We start from the raw sequence: 22,853 nt of genomic DNA on the forward strand, positions 1-22,853 counted from the left end.
TGCACCCCTTTTTCTCTTTGGCGAATGACAATGACCATTATTAGATACCTCTCTGTGCAGATATTGCCTTATTTAATCCTCACAACAACCTTATAAGGTAGGCATTAAAAAAAATGTTTCAGCTGTGCCACATGGCATATGGGCTCTTACTTCCCCAACCAGGGATCGAACCTGTACCCCCTTCATTGGAAGGCAGATTTTTAACGACTGGACCACCAGGGAATTCCCAAGATAGGCATTTTTTGGTACCAGTTGGCTTTCTTCTCTTTGGTCCTGGGTGCTGTAGCCTAGATGCTGTTCTGTGCTCTGGCATGAGGCTAGCCAGCTGCTTAGTACGTTCTCTTTTCTGAGGCTGATTCTCCCCAGGAAGCACCCCAACACCTGGGGGTGAATTCTCTAACCTCCTGGGCTGCTCCGGCACGGGGAACATTGGGCTGGACCCAACTAAGCTCAGTGAGATTTTCTTTCACCTGCTGTTTTTGGTCTTACCTTGGGCTCCCCGCAAAACAGACTCGAGATAAGGGTTTTGGTGCAAGTTGTTTATTCAGTGCGAGGTGAGTCCAAGAAGCACAGAAATAAGACAAGGAATGCGGGAAAGCCAGTGATGGGCATTTCAAAGAGCAGGTTTCCACTGTGGGCAGGGGGGTGCAGTCCCATTGGTGACCTTCTCAGAGATTGTCTGAAATGTAGCTCAAAATGGTCCCATTCAGAAGTGAGCATGTGTGCATGCTAAGTCACTCAGTTGTGTCCAACTCTTTGTGACCCCATGGGCTGTAGCCCGCCAGACTCCTCTGTCCATGGAATTCTTCAGGCAAGAATACTGGAGTGGGTTGCCATGCCCTCCTCCAGGGGATCTTCCCCACCCAGGGATCAAACCTGTGTCTCTTATGTCTAGTGCATTGGCAGGCAGATTCTTTACCATGAACACCACCTGGGAAGCCCCGAGAGTTGAGAGGGCTGGGCATTTCTCTAACTCCTCCTGGCCTGCATTGTTGGAGGGCTGCCCTGGATGATGCTAAGTCCCTGGCACCTCCACCCTTCCCAAACCTGGGCTCAGCCTGTGCTGCAACCAGAGATGGCCCTCAGGCAGAGGGATGGAAAAAGCAGCTGCTGTGTTGACCGCCCCCTGCCCTGCCGCCCCATAAGCAGAGGGGATGCAGGCGAGGCGCTGACAGCATCTATGACATTTGCCTTAACTTCAAAGAGTGCTGGGAAAGTTGACCTGGAGGACGGTGTAGTTATTGTTAGGTGCAATTTTGCAGATAAGGAAAAGATTCAGAGAGGTTAAGATGCTTCCAGAGGGTAACACAGGCCCAGGACTGCTTGTCTTAGTGAGTCTAGGGTTCTACTGCCCCCTCAACAAACTCACCCTTTACCAGTGCTGAGGATGGCTCAGAACCGGGAGGGGTGGGAAGTCCTTTAGGCCCCAGGACCCCTAAATCCAGATATGCTCTTATAGATGGGCAGTGCTGGGTGTGTTCAAAGGACACTGCCCTCAGGGCAATAAATTGGTACAGCCACTATGGAAACAGTACAAAGTTTCCTTAAAAACTTAAGAATGGAACTACCATAAGATCCAGCAATTCCATGTCTGCATATTTATCTAAAGGAAATGAAAACTGGGTCTCAAAGTGGTACTGATCTCTATTACCCATGTTCACCGCAGTATTATTCACAATAGCCAAGATAGGGAAGCAACCTAAGTGTCCATCAATGGATGAATGGATAAAGAAGATATGGCATATATGCATACAATGGAACATTATCTAGCCAGAAAAATAGAAGGAAATCTTGCCATTGGTGACAACATGCACCTTGAGGGCATTATGCTAAGTGAAATAAGACAGACAGAAAGACAAATACCACTGGTATCCTGTATAAGTGGAATCTGAAGGGAAAAAAAAGCCTAACTCTTACAAACTGGGTAGAGAAGTAGTTGCCAGGGGCTAGGAAGAAGGGTGATGGGAAGAGGCCAGTAAAAGGATCCCAACTTTCAGTTATAAGATGAATAAAGTTGGAGGGTCTGATATAGTGTGGTGACTATGGTTGGTAACACTGACAGTGTGGTTGAGGTTTGGTGGGAGGATGGAACTCAGATGTTTTCACCAAAATAAAAAAAGAGGAAGAGATAGATAGATATGGGAGATGATGGGTATGTTAATTCAAATTTTGTCTGTCAGTATACTCAATAATGGGCTTCCCAGGTGGCCCTAGTGCTAAAGAACCCACCTGCCAATGTAGAAGATGCCAGAGACACGGGTTTGATCCCTGGGTGGGGAAGATTCCCTGGAGGAGGGCATGGCAATCCACTCCAGTATTCTTACCTGGAGAATTCCATGGACAGAGGAACCTGGGGTGGGCTACAGTCCATGGGGTCACAAAGGGTCAGACACGACTGAGCACACATGCACCTGCACACGCACATAGTTAATAATAAAGCTGAAATTAAAAAATAAAAAGGACACTGCCCTGGGACGGAGCTTGCCATGACCAATTCACTCTCTGAATACCCCTGGGCAAATTATTCAGCCTCTCCGATCTCCAAATCTCTTACCCTTCAAATGAGCCGAGACCAGGCCCCACTCACGTCTAAGGCCATTCCAGCTCCACAAGTCTATGATTTTATGTGATGTTCAGAGCGATACCGATACTGAGCAGGACCCCGTGGGGCTCTGGGGCACAAAAGCCTTTCTGTGTCCCCCATTTCTTGATTACAGGAAATAGGCTTCATTCAACCTCCGTGACCTTCCAGGAGTTCCAACAGGCAGGTTCAAACAGATGCTAATTAGGGAAGGGAGGAGATGTGGAGATAGGGAGGAGCAGCCAGGAAATAATAATGTAGCCTTTGGGGCAGGGTCCCGGTTCCCCCAGAAGGCATACACACAATAGCTTTTTGCAGATACTGAAGCTCCCACCAGGTGGGAGAAGTTAAAGGTATGCTGCTCCCAGGCACGTACACCCTAGACCAGTTGGAACCAGAGGCTGATAATGCTGATTCCCAATTACCTCACCACCAACTAATCAGAAGAATGTCCCTGAGCCGATCACGCCCTTCTCTTTGAACCTTTACTATAAAACGCCTTACTACCCCCTCCAGGTGGGAACACACAGGTTTTGAGGACATTAACCTGCTGTGGCCTCCCCCTTTCCTCTCAAAGCGATAAGGCTATTCTTTTCTGCTTCACGGTGTCCTTCACAAAGGCTGGAGTGGCTTCAGGACTGCATATAATTCAGGTATGCGAGGCTCAGCGGTGCAGAACCTTGACCCTGGACAGGGCTGACTGGGCCTCAGACAACTCCCGTCAGAGGGACAATTACCTTGGCGGCCTGTCCACAGCCTAGTGTGGCTCTCAGTTTTGTAGGCTCAGAAACTCAGTCTCACCAATGTCCATGCTAGTCAGCTCTGGAACCAAGTTAAAGCAAGGCTGCTAGAAGGAGCCAGAAGGTTAAAGCCACCCTATGCAGTCAGAAACTGGTTGACTGGCTGCTGCCATTCGCTAGCCCAGGCCCTGCAGGTTGGTCACAGGACTGCCTCATTGACTAAGGCTGGCAGGGTGGCCCAGTCTCCAGGAAAGGTAGGATTGCCAGGATTTGTGAGTTTACTGGGAGCACACTGGGATAGCTCATCCATAAGGCTCCACGGGTCAGAGGTGATGCCACGTCCTTCATTGATCGATAGTGCTTGAGTGGGTAACCCAACTCCAGTTTCTGCCTCAGTTGCCCCCAGGGTTCAGACAGCAAAGGGTGGGCAACACCCACATTCGGATAATCTGCCTGCTTGCCTGCTCAATTGCTTGAGTCATGTCCAACTCTTTGGGGCCCCATGGACTGGAGCCTGTCAGGCTCCTCTGTCCTTGGTGTTCTCCAGGCAGGGATACTAGAGTGGGTTGCCAGTTTCTCCTCCAGGTGGGATAATTTAAGAAAGGCTTATTTCAAAGGTGCTGTTTGCAGAGGAATGGGCTTGAAGCATCCCTCAGCCCAAAGCTACTGAATGGTTAGCAAAACCTAGTTGGAGAAGGAACCTCATGAGGAGCACTGGGGAATCCTTGGTGGCAGTGGGAGAGCCGGGGGAAGAAGTAAGTTGACCCCACTCTCCTCCCCCCAAGCAGCACCTTCTGGGGCTGCTCATTGGCTGAACTCCACCAAAGCCATATAGATCAGCCTGCCAGGGCCAGCACCAGCAAGGGAGGGAGGAGAATGACTCCAGAGAGAAAAAAGCCAGGCATCCACCCGATTCCACCCCCGCCACCCTCAGCTTGCCACGTGATGGACACATACTAATTTCCTAACGACTTAAATCAGACTGCTGCCAAGTCTCACTGGCCTGGGCATTCCACTCCTTCAAGGTGACTTTGCTCTGATGCATTCAGTGTTGATGGTTTAGATTGCTTCCTAAATACCGGAGTGGGTTGCCATTCTTTCTCCAGGGGATCTTTCCGACCCAGGGATCGAAACCGGGCCTCCCGCATTGCAGGCAGATTCTTTACCATCTGAGCCACCAGGAAGACAGGCTTCCTATGGGCAAACTTATTTCCCTTATTTTCAATTCTGGTGCGAGGTGTCACTTTCCAGCGCAAGTAACAGGATGGAGAGAGAAAGCTTAACAAGGGGGCATTTGAAAAGGTCTGGAGAGCATCAGGGGCTGTGGGGCAGTGAGTTAGTGGTGAAACCAAGTGAAGCTGTGAGCCTTCCAAGGCTGCAGTGGCTCCGAATAGCCTTCCCCCTATTAAGGGGTGGGCTGCCCTGGTAGCTCAGGCAGTAAAGCGTCTGCCTACAATGCAGGAGACCTGGGTTCAATCCCTGGGTCAGGAAGATCCCCTGGAGAAGGAAATGGCAACCCACTCCAGTATTCATGCCTGGAAAATCCCATGGACCGAGGAGCCTGGTGGGCTACAGCCCATGGGGTCGCAAAGAGTCGGACACGACTGAGCCACTTCACTTCACTTCATGCAGGAGTGCACCCCGTGCCACCGGCTTTTAACTTTTTGACAATGATGAACTGATGCCAATTTGGTTTCATTTCTACCCATTGGACTGTTCTGAAGCAAATCCCAAACATCCTATCACTTATATGTAACTATCTCTGTGTGTGTGTGTATGTGTGTGTGTGTGAGTGTTAGTTGCTCAGTCGTGTCCGACCCTTTGCGACCCCATGGACTGTAGCCCACCAGGCTCCTCTGTCCATTGAATTCTTGAGGCAAAAATACTGGAGTGGGTTGCCATGCCCTTCTCCAGGGGCTCTCTGTACATATCTCTAAAAGATAAAGGCTCTTTTCCTAATGTAACTATATTATTTAACAATTACCTGTTAATATTTTCAAATATCCAGTCAGTGTTCCAAGTTTAATTGTTTCATACATCTCAAAGTTTTTTTTTTTTTTTTTTAGGTTTAGATTGGTGAGAGAAGGCTTAATAACTTCCCTTGACTACATCACAAGCTAGCTATGATCCTGGGTCCTCCTGCCTCTTGGAGTCAAGAGTCTTGAATGTGTAGTCCATACCAGCTGACTCAATTTCCTTCTCTTTTATTCACTTCTCATCTCACTGACATCTAGTCTCAGCCACTGCCACATCTCTGAAACTGCCTGGTCCAAGCTCAAAGTTGACCCTCTTTGCCAAAGCCAAGCTTCCCTTTTCTCTCCTTCTCCCATGTATTTTGACCCTAGTTTAGAGTCTGGTCTTAGTTCAAGGATGGGAGAAAATGACGACTGGATCTGGTTCAAGGTTGCTTTTAGTTTGGTTTCCTTCTACAGCAGCAACCAAACTATACAAAGGATCAAAGCAAGATGCTGATACCAGTGGGTGGGTGGTTCCCTGCACCTTCGGGGGGGCTCCCAAGCCATGGGCACCCTTGGATGGGTAGGGAGAGTGAATGGAGAAGAGAACAGAACCAGTAAAGCGACTCACTGCAGTGGGCAACTGGAGCTCAGTCCCGTCTGGGCCCTTGAAGAACCTGTGTCAGATCCAGCTCAGAACTGAGAAGGCTGGGGGATTTACCTGATGGTTGCTCCTCCCCCCAAACTTGGGGGTTTAAGCTTCTACCTTCCAACCTATGCCTGCACTTGGTGAAATAATCTCCTGTGGGGCCAGAGAAAAGTCCCACGACACACGGAGACAAGCTCTCAAGGCAGAAGCTGGCCACGTGCCCAGAGGCTCCCAGCCACAGGTGTGCTCAGAGACGGGCTAAAGGTGGGGGGGGGGCATTGACAGTGTGGGCAGCGTCTGTCTCTCTCCCCCTCCTTCAAAATCTCCCTTCCCACTGCCTCTGTGAACCACTCTCTCCTGGTTTCCCATCTAGCTGTTTCTTCCCAGCACACAATTTCAGATTCCTCTCGTCCCCCCAACTTCATGCCTAAATGTGAAACTGGTACCCGGCTGAGCCTGGTTAGACCTCTCACTCCGCACTTCCTTCCCTGAGGGAACTCAAACCCTAACCCTACATCTAAGGCTGCAATCCTCACTTCTTTGCTGCTGACTCCCAAATCCATGTCTGAAGCACAGAACTCTTTCAGTTACAATCCAAACCTTCACAACGAATTTCTCCACTAAGCATCTCTGTTTGGGGATACTTCACAGGCTTTTCAACTTATATGCCAGACTGAACTGATTAACTGCCACCCTCGCTTCCAGCAAACCTGTTCCTCCTCTGTATTTCTGGTCTCTGTGAATGGCACCATCATCCCTTCAGTCTCCCAAGCCTGAAATTCAAAACCCATTTGTGGAGTCCACGTGGATCCGCAACTGGAGGGCAAGGGGCTGAAAGTCGGCGGTGGCCAGGAGCGCCCTTTTCCAGGTGTGGGGGTCTCGGGCTACTCGACTTCCTCCTGTGGGTGTGGACTTGCATGCGGCGAGATGGATACCACCCCCCCCCACACCCCACTCTGAGTTTCGCACTCCGATTCTGATGACTCTCTTGTCACAGATAGAGTTGCAGGAGGTGTTTTCCTGAGGGCTTCTGAAGCCAGGCCTCAACATGGTGCTAGAGGGGCTGAAGAAGGCCGTGAATGACATGAATGGCCTGAAGCAGTGTTTGGCTGAAATTAAAAAAAAAAAACAAAAACCCATTCATGTCAGACACTGTTGGTTGCCTGACCCAAACTGCATTCCTGATAATGAATCACATCATGGGAACAGGGGCCATAGTTCTGGCTGATGAACTGTAAGGAGGCATCTCTGCTGTGGGTTCCTGGGAAAGTTTTTGTCTTCCTGATACATGTGTTGCCCTTTACCCTTCTTCCTGCTGGAATGTAGACGAGAAGGCAAGAGCAGTTGCAGTCATATTGTAACCATGAGGAAAGGGCCAAGAGAGTCACAGAGTCTAAGGTGCTGACGTTCTTGGACTGATATTTGCTTACCTCCTCTCTTCTTATGGTGTGAGCAAAATCCATCTTATTTGTTGAAGCCTCTGTAGTCAGGGTTTTTTTGATTCGTGTAGCACTGTGCAGATGCACCACTTGGATTCTCCCTTTAACACGGAGGCACTCATTTCTGCAGCTGTTGAGAGTATTGAGTGCCGGATGTCACCCAGTCCAAATATTTCATAATTTCCATAATTTCTTCCAAGATTCCACTGCCTGATTTAGCCTTCTTTCTTTCTGTGGTTTACTTATCTGAGTTTCTCACTGGGCTGTAAGTTTCTGAAGGACAAGACCATGTCTTCCATGACTTTGTCCCTTTGGTATCTCACACAGGGGCCAGCACATAGCCCACTTCTGTGTTTCATGATCTTTCACGCTCCAGATTATTTTCTTCAGAGTGTGTCCAGTTTGCCAAATGACTTTTTCAAAGTGTGACTTTCAGAAGTGACCTGAATGTTTCAGGAGTGGTCTTGATAAGAGTACGGTGGTGTGGGACCATCCCTTCCCTTTTTAGAGACATTTCCATCTGTAACTATACCCTAGGAGCTGAGTTCTTTTTAATTTTTCCAGTCACTGTATCCTACTCTTTACTCAGACTGTTCATTATGGTTTTTTTTTTTTTTTTTTTTTAATCTGAGATGTTGCTAAACTACATTGCTCACATCCTATACCCCGACTTTTGCTTTCTGGAACAAGGATAGAACTTTAAATTTTTTCCTATTTAATGTCACCATTTGCACCAGTCCTGATGTCTAATGCTACTTTACACCAGAACTGAACCTGACTTTTACATTTTTAATATTTTGATTTAATTTGCTACAATTTCTGCAAAGCACCTCAATACCTTTATGGAAGAGGAGGAGGAGGCATATATTAATAAATAAATAAATAAGTGAATACCATCTCGATAGACTCACTTTATTGTTACAGTCTGTTGAAACATAATTGAAGTTCAAGTAAATTATCTGCTTGGTAGATTAACTACTCTACCAGCTTGGGGGCAACCAGGAATTTGATGGGTGTGTGTTTTCCACCGGTCCACCTGCTCCATGCATAAAATTGTTGAACAGGGCTGATGAAAGAGGCCTGGAGGGGAGTCTGAAAGTGTATCAGCTACTTTGGATTTTATGAGATTTAACTGAAGCCTCCGTCCCTCCCGCCCCTGGGCCCCACCACCTGGTTCCAGCAGGGCTGCCGATAAGTGAGGGCAAGAGATGGTCAGAGGGGGACCCAGAGAGGCTGGTGCTTATCACTTCTTGTCCTCATACCAAAACCAAATCATTTCTTTTCGGATGACCTCCTCTTGAATATGCTCAGTTCCTTCTGGAGAACAGGCTGGTTCTTGGGCCCAGACACGAGTTATTGCCAGGCTGCGAGGATGGGGTGGCCCTCATCACTTCAGCTCCACAGGCGCTCCCTGGCTGGCGCGTTCTCTTGGTTACAATGCAGCGATGCTGGGCATACTTTTTATGACTGTGTGTTTTCTCTTTCTTCCAGCATTAAAATTTTATTCACCACATGTCAACTTGCTTATTAAGAAGTTCCCAGGTGCTCTTCCCTCAGCTGCGTGCCTGCCATCAGCTCTGGCCGCTACTGTTTTCTCATCTATTACGCATTGTACGTGCTGAACCGCCTCAGTTGGGTCTCAGAAAATGCGCAGCAGGCAGAGGAAAAGGTCTCAGCATGCAACATACCCAACTTTTCTGGGAGTGTGGGTGGTACCCACTTACCCCATCTCTTTTCTTTCCACCCCTCTCCCCAGACAAATTGGGCTGTCCCCTGCAACTCATGTTCACCCCCAGCTTCGGCCACTTTTCCAGTAACTCACTCCCTATGTTAATTTGTCTTCCACTCCAGTGGGCAAACCTCAGGGTTAACCCCCTACTCCTTTTCACATCGGGGGCTGACCTTTACCTCCCTCCCCTGCCCTTCCTCGTCTGAAAGAACGAGCGCTTAACCTTTTCCGTGCTAGGCACCCCTGTGTTCTGCTTAATCGGAATTGGGAATTACTGCAGGCTCTCCTTAAAACGCAGATTCAGATTCAGAAGGTCTGGGTGGGGCCGAGATTTGCATTTTTAACGAGCTCCCGGGCGCTGCTGCTGCTCCCTGGACCACATTTTGAGTTGCCAGGTCTCAGGGGATTTCAAGATTGTAGGTGGTGGGGGAGGGGGTGGATGGAGAGGCGCCGCACTCGAAGCCTGCTCCCTCTTCGTCCCACCACCCCAAGCACCAGGGAAAACCTGCGCCCACATTTGAGGCATAAACAGAACCCGGCAGGCGCAGAGCATCACAGGTGCGCATCCGGGCCGGCTCCGGCCCCGCCGCAATTCATCAGCTCCCAACAAATGCTTCTTTATAATCGGGAAATAGAAACCCGCTCCGGCCGAGCGGGGAACGCTGAGCGCGCTCCTCCCACCTTTCCGGGGCCGCTGCGCAAGGGGCGGACTCCAGGCGGGCGGCTTCATAAACCAGAGGGAAAGAGACGAAACAATTAAACCTAGCGAGTCAGGATTGCTCCAAGGAACAGGCTTTCAAAGGCTGGGGAGTCTGGCTTTTTTCCAGGCTGTGGGATCAGCCAAAGGGCGCGGGCCTCCTTCCCTCAGCGTGACAGGTGCGCCGGAGGCAGGCTCTGGGATTCAGGCTTGCCCATGGCCCAGCGCCCCGTGAGAGTGAAAAAGGACCCGCGTCTGATAGGGTAACCCACCCTGCGATCCCCACGTAACAGGAAAACACGGAGAAAAGCCATATTCTTCTCAGTCCAGCCTGAGGCTGTACCTGCTCCCTGACTCTTCAGAGTATAGTTGTAGAATCACACCTTCCGGAGATGCCCTGCCCTGTTCAACCATCTTCCTTCCTTCCATCCTTTCTTCCTCCCTCCATTCTGTCCTCTCTCTCTCACTCTGAGGCCCTTACCTTTAACCTAAATAGTTATTTTGCTCATTGAATCCAGAGCTAGATACCGGACGTGCTAAGTTACTCAGTGGTATCCGACACTTTGCAACCCCATGGACTGTAGACTGCCAAGCTCCTCTGTCCATGGGATTCTCCAGGCAAGAATACTGGAGTGGGTTGCCATGCCCTTCTTCAGGGGGTCTTTCCGACCCAGGGATTGAACTCATGGCATCTCTTACATCTCCTGCATTAGGCAGGCCAGTTCTTATATTTTTAAAGTCAGATGCCATGGGGTCCCAATTTCCGACCTAATTACAGACACTAATCACAGATTTGAGTGGTTAAAAAAAATTTTTTTTTTTTAAAGAAAGACAGAAATTGTCTTAAAGTGGTGTTCTCCAAGTGTGGCCCCAGGAGCAGCAGCATCAACATGGCCTGGGAACTTGTTAGAGACACAGGTTCTCTGATCCTTACCCCAGACCTGCCGAATCTAGCCACCTTGTGGTGGGGCTGGGCCTTCTCTGTTTTAAGGAGTCCTCCAGGTGGAAGTTTGAGAAGCACTCCTCTAAAGAAAGAAATAAGGAGCCCAGACCCAAGGTCTCCATAATGGACGGGGCAGAGAGCTGGAGAGCAGAGGGGAATCAACATGCTGCCTCCTGGGGTGATGGGGCAGGGTGACTTGAGTCTAGAAGATGCCCTGTGCAGACTAGCCTGGGTTGCAGCAAATGGCCGGAAGCTGCCATAAGGCCACTGCTTCACGGGAGCTGTTCTTTGTGTTCAATCTTGTCACCCATGCTCCCACACTAACTGCCAGGAAACTCGACTGTCTACTTTGTGCTAATAAGCTGCCTTGGTTCTTCTAACATGCCGAACATGATAAGAGCATGGAGGGATGAAATATCTGGAGTAGTTAAGTAATCAAGGCAGGAGTAATTAGGTAGACTAAACTCCAACAGAAATAATCCATCTTTTGGAAAGAAATGACATTTTGAAAAATTTAGAAATCTTCATCAAGCTATTATGCGGCTGAAATATATAAGCACTTTGCATTCTGTTTTCTTTCTCTGCAACACGCAACACATGTGAGAGTAATTAAGGGATTTCACTCTGTCCTGAGCACTTCATCTCAATGATGGTGGCTCTGGACACTGGAGACTAATATAAATAGCTCATCAATTATCTTTCCTAAATAAAGTGTCTATTGGTTTAAAGAGAATATGATTTTGTATCCAGGTATAGCAAAGGGTTTTGCTAAATGTTACAGGCTTTTAGGTGGTTTGCAGTGTTGTATGAGGAGGGGAAGCAAAACATGTCCCATTTCAGAAGTTTCCACAAACCGTGAGGGCTCCTTTTCTTCTCTTGTTCCTCCTGCTTCATCACTTGATGTTTGTGATTAACCTGCTCGGTGAAATATGGGCACTCTTGCCCTGGAATGCGGGAGAAGATTTTAGCAGATTATATCCTCCTGTGAAAAATGGCCTTTGTCATCAGTGACCGCGAGAGGACACCGCGGTGTGTGCAGATGTATGGATTAGCAAGGGGCACCCGCGGTGCCTTAGAAGATAAGAGAGTGCTGGGCTCGGCTCCGAGAGTCCATCCGCGTGTCCTTGAATTCAGTGCTTGAGAATGAGGGGGGCCTCGGTTTCCTCATCTGTACACTAAGCAAGGGAGGGGGTCCACTCAAAGTCGTTTAGGTGCTTTTCAGTCTTGATTTTTACCAAGATGAATTGCAGGCATTCAAAAAAAACTCTCCAAAATTGCCCCAAAAGGAAAAAATCACGGGAACGCAGTCTCTTGCTCCTCATGGGAGTCTGGGTATGGGGTTGTTGGGATGGCACACCCTCCCACCTCTTTTGGAAGCTTCCTCATGCATTTTCTTGGCTGGGCTTTCATTGTTCCTGCCACAAGTTTGACATCGTTGCACAAAGATCTGCCTGGCTTTAGGAAGCTGCTGTGGTGCGGAGCACACATTCTCAGGCATGGCTTGGGGCAGCTGAAGCATAACGTCCCCTGATGTGCTACAGGAATTTGGAGCAGAACAAGCCAGGGGCTGTGGACCTGGATTCGCCACTTTGGGATGCCATCTCCACCCCTCCCCCCCAGCTCTGGGGGTCACCCGAGGTCAGACATCCTCCTCCCAAGGTGCCTCTTCGCGGCTGGACTCTCCCTGGTGACAGGGGCAGAGGCATCTCGCTGAATCCCACACCAACCGTCGACACGTCTGGTAATGTTCACAAGAGACCCAGTGGTCTCAGCCCACTTTTCAGCAAGATTTAATAGCACAAGACGATTGTGAGGCCTCAAGCTACCGGGAAGAGAAGTGTTTGCAAATCTGTGGTTTGGAGAAAGCTGCGCTCAAAACAACTATTCAGATTTTAATTTACAGCCTGCGGATTTGCAGGGAAGAAGATTTCTGGTAAGATGGCAATTAATGGGATTTTATCCCCAAGTCTAGTTCATTTCTTGCCTTTTAACTCCTTTGCTGCTGTGTCTTTGAGCCACTGCCTTGGCTGGCAGGATCATTTCACCCATGAATGAGGTCGTGCTTTCATTCATTCAACAAACATCTACGAAGCAGAGACTATGTACAGGCATTGGACTAGGTTCTGGGAGTGATGGATGAATAAGACTTCCATCTCTGCCCTTGAGGAATGGGGTGCCTAGTGGGGAAAGATGAGCATTATAAGCGCAAGGTTCATACTAGAAGCATGGTGGGTGCCACAGGTGGAGAGATGAGTCTTGGTTGCAAATCTGTAGTTCAATGACCAAATCCCAGCCCCCAGATTGGTTTTCCCTGGACTGTGGAGCCTTAACAAAAATGTAGCCAGCATTTGGATATACTGAATGATTTCCCAAAATAGATCACGACTCTGGCTTCTCTTGAATCATCTGAAGATCGGGCAATTGGGGGCTTGCATTCGGAGACAACAAGAGCACCAGTGACGCTAGTACTGGCTGCCCCCTTTTGATGGGACTTGCACTTGTCCAGCCAGTCAGAGTGACCAGGATGCCCAGACTGTGCATCTGTGCCCTTTCTCAGCCCATCTTCCCCTAGCAGCTGGCAGTGTTAGAATGGAGGGGCAGAGAGGGACGAATTCCTTCACTAGGTAGGGCAATATCTATATGTCATCGTCCCTGATGCCTGACTCAGACAGGTCCACAAGCTCCTCGGTGACCTGGCCTCTTTTTTTCTGGCTGTTTCTAGTAGTCATGCCCAAGCACCCAAACCTTCTGTCTCCTATGATCACTGGCACTTCTGGGAATGGGCCCTGCTGTTTGTATCCCAGAAGCTGTGCTGTCCACTTGGCTAGCCTGCAGCCACGTGTGTGTATTGAAGTTACAGTGAATCAAAATGAAATAAAATAAAATTCCATTGCTCAGCCTCACTAGCCACATTTTGAGTATTCATTTGTGACTGCCTACCATTTTGGATGGCACAGATACAGAATATTTTCATCATTGAAGAAAATTCTAATGGACAGCATGGTTCTGGAGTTTTGCTTCAGTTGGCACGCTCTCTCCTTTGAATGAAATCTAATGCCTTGTGTGCAAGAGGACACCCTTCTTTGAAGAGACCATCAAGGTGTCCTCTCTTCTTGGAAGTCTTCCCAGGCATCTCCTTCTAGGTGGACTTGCCCAAAGCCACTTGTCTGTTTCTGATATTTCCCCCTTCCATATTTATCACAGTGCAAAAAATACCTGATTCTGATACCTGCAAACTTCCTGTGGGTAGAGGCTGTGTTATTCATGGCTTGTTTGATCTGGAACTTAGCCCAGAGGTAGTTCCACGGGGTCATGGTAGATGTCCCATGAATGTTTCGGGAGTGACTGAGTGGGCCTCTGGCATTCCAGGCAGTGGGCAGTGCTGCAACCTATGGCAAAAGCAAGAGCCAGGGGACAGAGGGAGTGAGATGAGACAAGGTCTTTGCTGATCGGTCTGGTGGTCAAGAGCTTGGGGGCAGGGTTGCTGGGGCTCAGACTCAGCCACCCCCAAAGGAACACCTGACGCCCCAGACCTGTCAGCCAGGTGAGGATGCCCGAGAACTCTTTTTCACAGGCTCAGCCTCGGGTGGAACTCACATTCACAGCAATTTCCAAGTCGAGCGAGCTGTTACTGCAAACCTCTCAGAAATCAGTGTCTTGCAACATTGAGCAATGACCAGTCAGCCTTGTGGGGATGAACTCAGAGTCCTTATTCATCAACTCGTCTTTTTTTTTTTCTTTCCCTTCTCTGTTTCCTAGTCTGTCTCATGGGCTCCTTCCTGCCAACCCGTTGACCCTCACTAGCCACCAAACACAGGCAATTTATATCACCACTGTTTACACCTCAGGGTAGCTGGGCTTTTAAGGCCAAAGAATTATGACAAATAAGCACAGAACAGAAACATCTATTAAAAATAGGATTTCACAATTATAAATAATGAGGAATGGTAGGATGGGCCACTGTGGCTCTGCTTCGTGTGGGTAGGGGTTGAGTTATTTTCTTCATGGGAAGGGATTCCAGTGTTGCGTTCTAGACCTCGGGTCAGGAAAGGTGATGATAATGGTGGCTGTTATGTCAAGGCAGAAAGCTTGAAAGATGAGTGTGTGTGTGTGTGTGTGTGTGTGTACTGGGCATACTTTGGGGCTTTTTCATCTTGAAACTGCCAATTTTATCAAATTTGGCCAGAGGTACAAAGAAATAGGCATTTCTATTAAAATGCAATATATGTGGACTTCCCTGGTGGTCCAGTGGTTAAGGATCCACCTGCCAATGGAGGGGATATGGTTCGATACCTGGACCAGGAAGATTCTACATGCTGTGGAGCAATTAAGCCCCTTTGCTACAACTACTGAGCCCAAGCTCTAGAGACTGTAAGCTGCAACTACTGAAGCCTGTAGACTCTAGGGTCTGAGTGCCACAAATACTGAAGCCCATGCACCTATAGCCTGTGCTCTGCAACAAGAGAAGCCACCACAATGAGAAGCTCCATGCGTTTCAACTAGAGTGTAGCCCCCACTCTCTGCAACTAGAGAAAGCCCATGTGCAGCAATAAAGACTCAGTGCAACCAAAATAAATAAATAAAATGCAGTGTCTGTTGTTTTCAACTGGGTTTCCTAGAAATGGAGTTTGAGCTAAAGATAGGTAGGCTTTAGAAAGTTTTTTTTTTTTTTAAATCAAATGGCTTAATCAGACCATGGTTTACATACTGTAAAATTCACCTGTTTGAAGCATATGTTTCGAAGATGTTTTTGGTAAATTTAACCAGTTGTGCAACCATTACCATGATCCAACTTTAAAACATTTCTAATCACCCCAAGAAGACCCCTTATGTCCCCTAGTGGTCATTGTCCAATTCCACCCCTAGCTACAGGCAATCATTAATCTACTTTCTGTCTCTATACATTGACTTTTTCTGGATATTTCATGTGAAAAGGATTACACAGTATGTGGTTTTCACATCTGGTTTCTTTCATTACATATAATGTTTTCAAGCATCATCCATGTTTTAACATGTATCCATGCTTTGTTCATTTTCATAGCTGAATAATATTCCATTGTGTGGATATACCACATTTTATTTATCTTTTCCTCTGTTTATAGACATTTGGGCTGTTTCCACTTTTTGGCTATTATGAATAATGCTTCTATGAACACTTGTGCACAAATTTTTGTGTGGACAGACGTAAGTTTTCATTTTCTCTTGGGTATTTACCAAGGAGTGGAACTGCTGGCTTAAGTGGCTTAAATTTATGTTTAACTCTTTAAGAAACTGCCAAATTGTTTTTTGAAGTGGCTGCACCCTTTCCATTTCTACCAGCAGACTATGAGAGTCCCAGTTGCTTCATATCCTCACCAACACTTGCTAGTGTCTGTCTTTTTGATTTCAGCCATCCTAAGGGGTGTGAAGCAGTATCTAATTGTCGGTTTGATCTGCACTTCCCTAATGACTAATGCTGTTGAACATCTTTTCATATGGCTTATTAGACATTTATATATCTGCTTCAGGCTTCCCTTGTGACTCAGCTGGTAAAGAATCCACCTGCAATGCGGGAAACCTGGGTTAGATCCCTGGGTTGGGAAGATCCCCTGGAGAAGGGGAAGGCAACCCACTCCAGTATTCTGAACTAGAGAATTCCATGGAGGGTATGGTCCATGGGGTTGCAAAGAGCTGGACACGACTGAGTGACTTTCACTTTTGCATTTTTTGATGAAACCACTATTCAAATGTGTTGGATCATTTAAAAAAAGTGGGCTCTCTGTTTTCCTATTACTGAGTTTTAAGAGTTGAAACTAATATTTTTTGTATGCAAGATATGTGATTCGCAAATATTTTCTCCCAGTCTGTGGCTTGTCTTTTTATTTACTTAATGGTGTCTTTTGAATTGCAGATGTTTTAAAATCTGACGTAGTCCAACTTACAATTTTTAAAATTTTATGCTTCTCGTGTCATATTTAAGAAAAGACTAATCAAAGTCCACAAAGATTTTGTCATATGTTTTCTTCTAAAAAAGTTTTATAATTTTAGGTCTAACATTTAGATCTATGATCTATTTTGAGTTAATTTTTGTGTATGGATGGTAAGATACAAGGATCGAAATTCATCTTTTTTCATGGGTATCCAGTAGTCCCAGCATCATTTATTGAAAAGATTGTCCTTTCCCACTGAATAATCTTGGTACCTATGTTGAAAGTTAATTGACCATAAACATAAGGATTTTTTTCTGGACTTTCACTTCTGCTCCATTGGTTCAGTTCTGCTCCATGTGTATCCTTACGCCAGTAACCCACTATCTTGATTACTACAGCTTTGTAAAAGTGAAAGTGTTAGTTGTGTCTGACTCTTTGCAGCGCTATGGACTGTAGCCTTCCAGGCTCCTCTGTCCATGGAATTCTCCAGGCTAGACTACTGGAGTGGGTAACCATTCCCTTCTCCAGGGGATCTTCCCAACCCAGGGATTGAACCTGGGTCTCCTGCACTGCAGGCAGATGTTTATGGTCTGAGCCACCATAGCTTTATAGTGTATTTTAAATCAAAAAGTGTAAGTCCTCCCACTTTATTCTTTTCAAAATTGTTTTGGCTGTTCTGGTTCCTTTATATCTTCATATACATACTAGGACTGACTTGTTAGTTGCTGCATGCAATAGATTTATTGGTAATGTCTTGGGAGAGGCACCTGCAAGGAAGTGAGAGATGTAGGATGGTGAAGCAGTTGCAACTGAGGCCTCAGCAGATATGGCGGCATTGGAGCTGGGGTGGCCCTTCAGAATTGTCCCAAATTGAGGTGAGGGGACCAGGCCTTTGTACCCCTGTATCAGCCAGGGATGGCTTAGGGCAACTCCTGGGAGGGAGGGCATAAACTTGGGCAGGACAGTTTCTTGTGACTGAGGGCAATGCCCAGTGAAGAACCCAGCTGTGAGTGACCAACAGGCTGATATTCCCAGCCAGCAGGGGATGGATGTGTTGGCCCTGACATGAAGTGTCCCAAGTCCACAGTATCCCCTAAGTCTACCCCTGTGCTCTTACGATTTACTTGCTTCTTAGGTGAGTTTGCCCCATTTGGGAAGCCTTTCTCCAGGATTCTAAGTGGTCTTCTTTCCTGAGAAACTTAGAAAAGTTGATTGATCTTGTGGCCATAACTGATGCTCACCACCCTCACCTCTATCATCCATTCAAGACTTCCCTCACACTCAGCTAGCACCTCTGCTAATTCTAGGCAGTTTTCCCACTGGAGTGAGCTAGACTCTCATTACATATGGGTCTGGGCCTCTGGTTACCATGCTCTTCTCAGGCTATGGCTGCCATATTTGTCAATTTACTGTTAAAATTGGATGTAGAAGCACCAAGAAGAGATTTTAACCAATGAGACTTAAGTACTAGATGGATCAACTTTAAGATTCTAGAATGTGTAATGCTGGTCCTTCAGCATACCTGGGCCCTCCACAGTTAGCACTGCCCCCGCTGGTAAGCCAGAATTTGCTGATTCTGTTCTCACTCGTGAGAGAGACTTGAGACAGGAGGTTCCGAAGGATAGGGAGCTGCAGCCAGTCATCTCCAATAGCAACTCGTGAGGAACCCACACAGAATCTAGAAACATCTACATCAGACTCAGAAAGTCAGCCCTTCTGTGGTCACTGAAGATGAAATCAAATTAAGCAACAATCATAACACAAACCTTACATTTATTTGTTTTCATTTTCAAATCAATCACCTGGGCTTTATTTAATGTTATTGCATAATATATTGTATAAAATAATATATTGTATAACATCAAGGCCTTCCCAGTGGTCACATACAGTTGCAAGAAGAGCATAAAGAAGGCAGAGAGCCAAAGAATTGATGCATTCAAACTGTGGTGCTGGAGAATAATTCTGAGAGTCCCTTGGACAGCAAGGAAATCAAAACAGTCAATCTTAAGGGAAATCAACCCTGAATACTCATTGGAAGGACTGATGCTGAAGCTGAAACTCCAGTATTTTGATCATCTGATGCAAATAGCTGATTCATTGTAAGAGTCCCAGATGCTGGGAAAGATTGAGGGCAGAATCAGAAGAGGGCATCAGAGGATGAGATTGCTGGATGGTGTCACCAATGCAATGGATGTGAACTTGGGCAAACTTCGGGAGGTGAGGGACAGAGAGGCCTCGCATGCTGCAGTCCATGGGGTCGGAAAGAGTTGGACATGACTGGGTGACTGAACAACAACAATTGTGTAATATGGGCTTCCCAGGTGGCTCAATGGTAAAGAATCCACCTGCCAATGCAGGAGGCTCAGGAGGTGTGGGTTTGATCCCTGGGCTGGGAAGATCCCTTGGAGGAGGAACTGGCAAGCCACTCCAGTATTCTTGCCTGGGAGATGTCATGAACAGAGGAGCTTGGCAGGCTACAGTCCACAGGGTCGAAAAGAGTTGGACAAGACAGCACACACACACATGCACTGGCAGATTATGGTGCATCTACAAGACAACTCTGGCCAACTGTAGCCACAGACACCAATGTGTCCCAAGAAGCTGAAAGTATTTGTGGTCCTCTACAGAGAAAGTTTACCAGCTTCTGGTTTAGGAGGCTAGGTGTGCAACTAGTCTGACACTGGCTACTGCAACAAATCCAAGATTTTGGTGGCCTAACAGTTACAACAGTAAAGGGTTACTTCCTGTTCATGTCACAGTCTAGTGAAGGTGGGGGCTCTGCCCCAGGCAATCATTCAGGGAACCCATTGGAGTAGATGCTAATAGGTATTTTCTCAATTTCTCCTTTATCAGTCTGGTATGCCCATCTTGCACCTGTTGTAAAAGTTGGATGCTGATTGCTATTTGCCCTGAGCTGACAGGCAGATACTCCCCCAAGAAATGCTGGGGAGGGCAGGCAACCCCCGGAGGTACCCCACAGCCAATGACTGACTGACCCAGAGGACAGATGCCTGGCTCCATGGCCTCAAGTGGACACAGCTCCGTGGAGACATTCGTGTTCCTGAGTTCCCTGGGGGATCAGAGCTAAACTTCATCCCAAACTACCTGTTTGCTGAGATTCTTCCTTTGACTTATCCTGCTTCTTTCTCTGTAGGTTTCACCTGGGAGCATTCTGTCACGCAGCCCCTTGCATTGGAATCCCCATCTCAAGCTCTGCCTTTAGGGAACCTGAAGTAGCTTCTAACGTGCTTCAGCACTGCCATCTTCAAAATGTACCTTCAAGGTCACCCTGGCATCATCCAGCAAGCAGATAGGAGCGAGGGAGAGAGAGAAGGCACTCTGCTTCTTCAGTACCTCATCCCCTTTGCTCACAGTTGACTGTTGAAAGCTAGTCTCTCATTAAGATTAAAAGGGGTTTCAAAATTAGTTTAACTGCGTGCCCAGAAGAGTAAACAGTTTTGGTGGGCATCTGGTCCATCTCTGCCCCGAGGCGTGTGTCTGAAGCCATTCCAGAGTGAAATCTCAGATCCAGACGATACTGAGAGAGCAGGTCACAAGGCAGAACATGGTGACTTTCTCCATGAGTGGAACAGCCACAGGGGCTCTCACATCCTTGAGTAATCTTCTCTTGTCAGCCTTCCCAGCTCTTCTGTAGGGGCAGCAAGCATGATGGAATCACCTCCCCAGCACCTAGATCGATGCATGGCACATAGAAGGAAGTTGATAGACGTTTGGTGAAAAAAACTGCTGTTCATCAGGGCAGTTAGCAACCACAAAGGTTTGGCTCCCGTGAAAGTTTCTCTCTTGGCTCTGTCTCTCTCCTGAGGTTGTCTCGGTGACCTCTCTCCTCAGTGCTGGGCTACACATTCCTAGTCTGTTTTGGTCTCTCTGCCAGCTCATTAGTTTCTGAGTCTGGATGTTTCTTGGCTTGATAATCAACAGCCCCCTTGGCTGGGGGCCTGCCTGGCTCTCATTAGCAGCTGTAGTCCTCGTGGAGATCACAGGGAACCCCCCCCAGAAGTCATATTTGTAAATATCTGCTGGAATGATAACAAGGCCATGCAGACGTCAATGGGAACACAGTAATTAAAAACATCGCCTGGTCACCAGTGGTGGCTTGTCCTTAATGAATTGCATTAAGACAAATCCAGAGGACATGGAGGTTTGCTTTGAGAGCTAGCATGGGGAGGAGTCCATTCTTCTTGCAAGCCAGGGGCTTTGGGGTTAAATCTGGCATTATCTTCTCAGGATCTTATATTTCATTTTATTAAAACCTCTGCGAATATTATCTTGTTCATCAGAGACAACTTGCCCTACGTTCCTGATGGCGGGTACCATGATTTGCATCTTGGAAATCAGCTCCCAGATGCCTAACCATTGGCCAAATGTTTGGAATGCCATTTTTGAAATTCCTGATAGAAGAGTTCCTACTGCCCTGGAGATGTCTCTTCTGCATATTCTTAGAAGCAGAACAAAAAACAAGAGCACTTGAAAAAAGGGGGGGGGGCAGTTTTCCCCGATTGCCAAGTGAAATACAGCTTTGTTATTGAAGTCTCTTGCTCCGCCTTTGGAAAAGCTGGGATTACATGTTCTTTTCTCCAGTGTCTTAAAAGAAAAGTAAGACGTTGGCTTCAAATTAATCCACCAAACTTTGAACTCAAATGAGGTTCCTTTCTAGAATACCACACTAGAGAATAACAGAGCCTCCGTTGGGCCCACCAGTGGTAACTCACTCTCCAGGGTGCGTTGTTGGACCACATCGGGTGTCTCGCAGCCAACATACCACTTGGAGTTCCTGAGGAGGATTCAGATTTGTTGTTCCCACTTGGCCTCCTTCACGGGATGGCTTCTGAGTCAGGGGGCATTCGATAAAGACTTGTCCATGGGGTTGCAAAGAGTTGGACATGACTGGCGACTAAGCACACAGCACAGACCCTGCTGGCTGTAATTTTGAACAAACACATCTGCCTGAAGGGGGTGTGGAGCAGAGAAAGAGGAGAAAGAAGATTCTGTAAAGTTGCATGGTCGTGGTTCTTGTCTGAGGGCTACTTGATTCATGATTATCTTATTTGGTGGCTTACAGGTACCTCCTGCTTGCTCTAAAGAAAGCTCATCCATGGACCACCCCCAAAAGAAAAAACTGGGTGGATAAACCTCTCTTTTTGTTTATTGAAGCAGTGGGGTGTGGGACTCTGGGGTCCGGGGCATGTGGAGAGGGAATGCCGGTTGGAATCCCTGTCTGGCCTCGCTTAACGCCCTATGAATGTCCTGCCAGCCTTTTTGCCCCCATCACCCTCCAACAATAGAGTGGTTGTGGAAAGGGACAGGGCTCCACGAGGCTTCAGGAAGGCTGGGAGGAGGAGGAGGGTGCAGACCAGCACGTAGGGAAGGATGCTGCGTATCACCCACTCTCAGTTCCAGCCCCTCTCCTCCTACCCAGTGGCAGGGTGGCAAGGTTCTTAATGATAATTTTTAAAAGTGTCAGGCCTCTGCTCATTTGCAAATCTCTGTGTCTCATTTGCATACCAGATCCAGGAGGCCCCGACTCCGCATATGGAAAATGGAACACAGTATAAATAAGATAAATGGATTAGGTCAGCTGACTGCAACTGTAGCCGCGGCCAACCCACGGGCACATTGTGCATGAACTACAGGGGAGGTTTGTCAATCAGGCAATTTATTCCCACCCTAGAAGTGGAAAAGCAGGATGTGCACACACGCTCACAGACTCGCTGAGAATTCCCGCTGGGAAATAGGTCATCAGACAGTCCCTGCACGTTGCTGGCAGGGTCTGCCAGTCCCCTGTGGAGGCGAAGGGAAGCTTGGGGAGACCACCTACCCTCCAGGATCACTGTCAGGAAGAAGGTTTGTGTCCGCAGATTGCGGGCAGTCCATTGAAAGCCAGCCTCCCTGAACTTGCTGACTTAGCAAGAGCAGAGTTGCTGGAAAGAGGGGGTTGGGGACCTTTCAGGTCTTCTCACCTGTGCTTGTCCTTGAAGAAGACAAAAAGACAAGAAGATGTTCGGAGGCCCGACCATCCTGGGACAGTGGTCTAGGCCAGCCAGGCCTGGGGATGCAGGAAGTCTCAGCTCCTTCTCAGCTGGCGGGGAAAAAAAAAAAAAATCACCCTGGCAGCCGGCCACTGGCTCTGGCCTGCCTACCTCTCAGCTCCTCCTCAGCCTGACACATGAGTCCCCGAGGCTGACCTCCA

The sequence above is a fragment of the Cervus canadensis genome, chromosome X (assembly GCF_019320065.1).
Source record: "Cervus canadensis isolate Bull #8, Minnesota chromosome X, ASM1932006v1, whole genome shotgun sequence".
NCBI classification, from domain to species: Eukaryota; Metazoa; Chordata; class Mammalia; order Artiodactyla; family Cervidae; genus Cervus; species Cervus canadensis.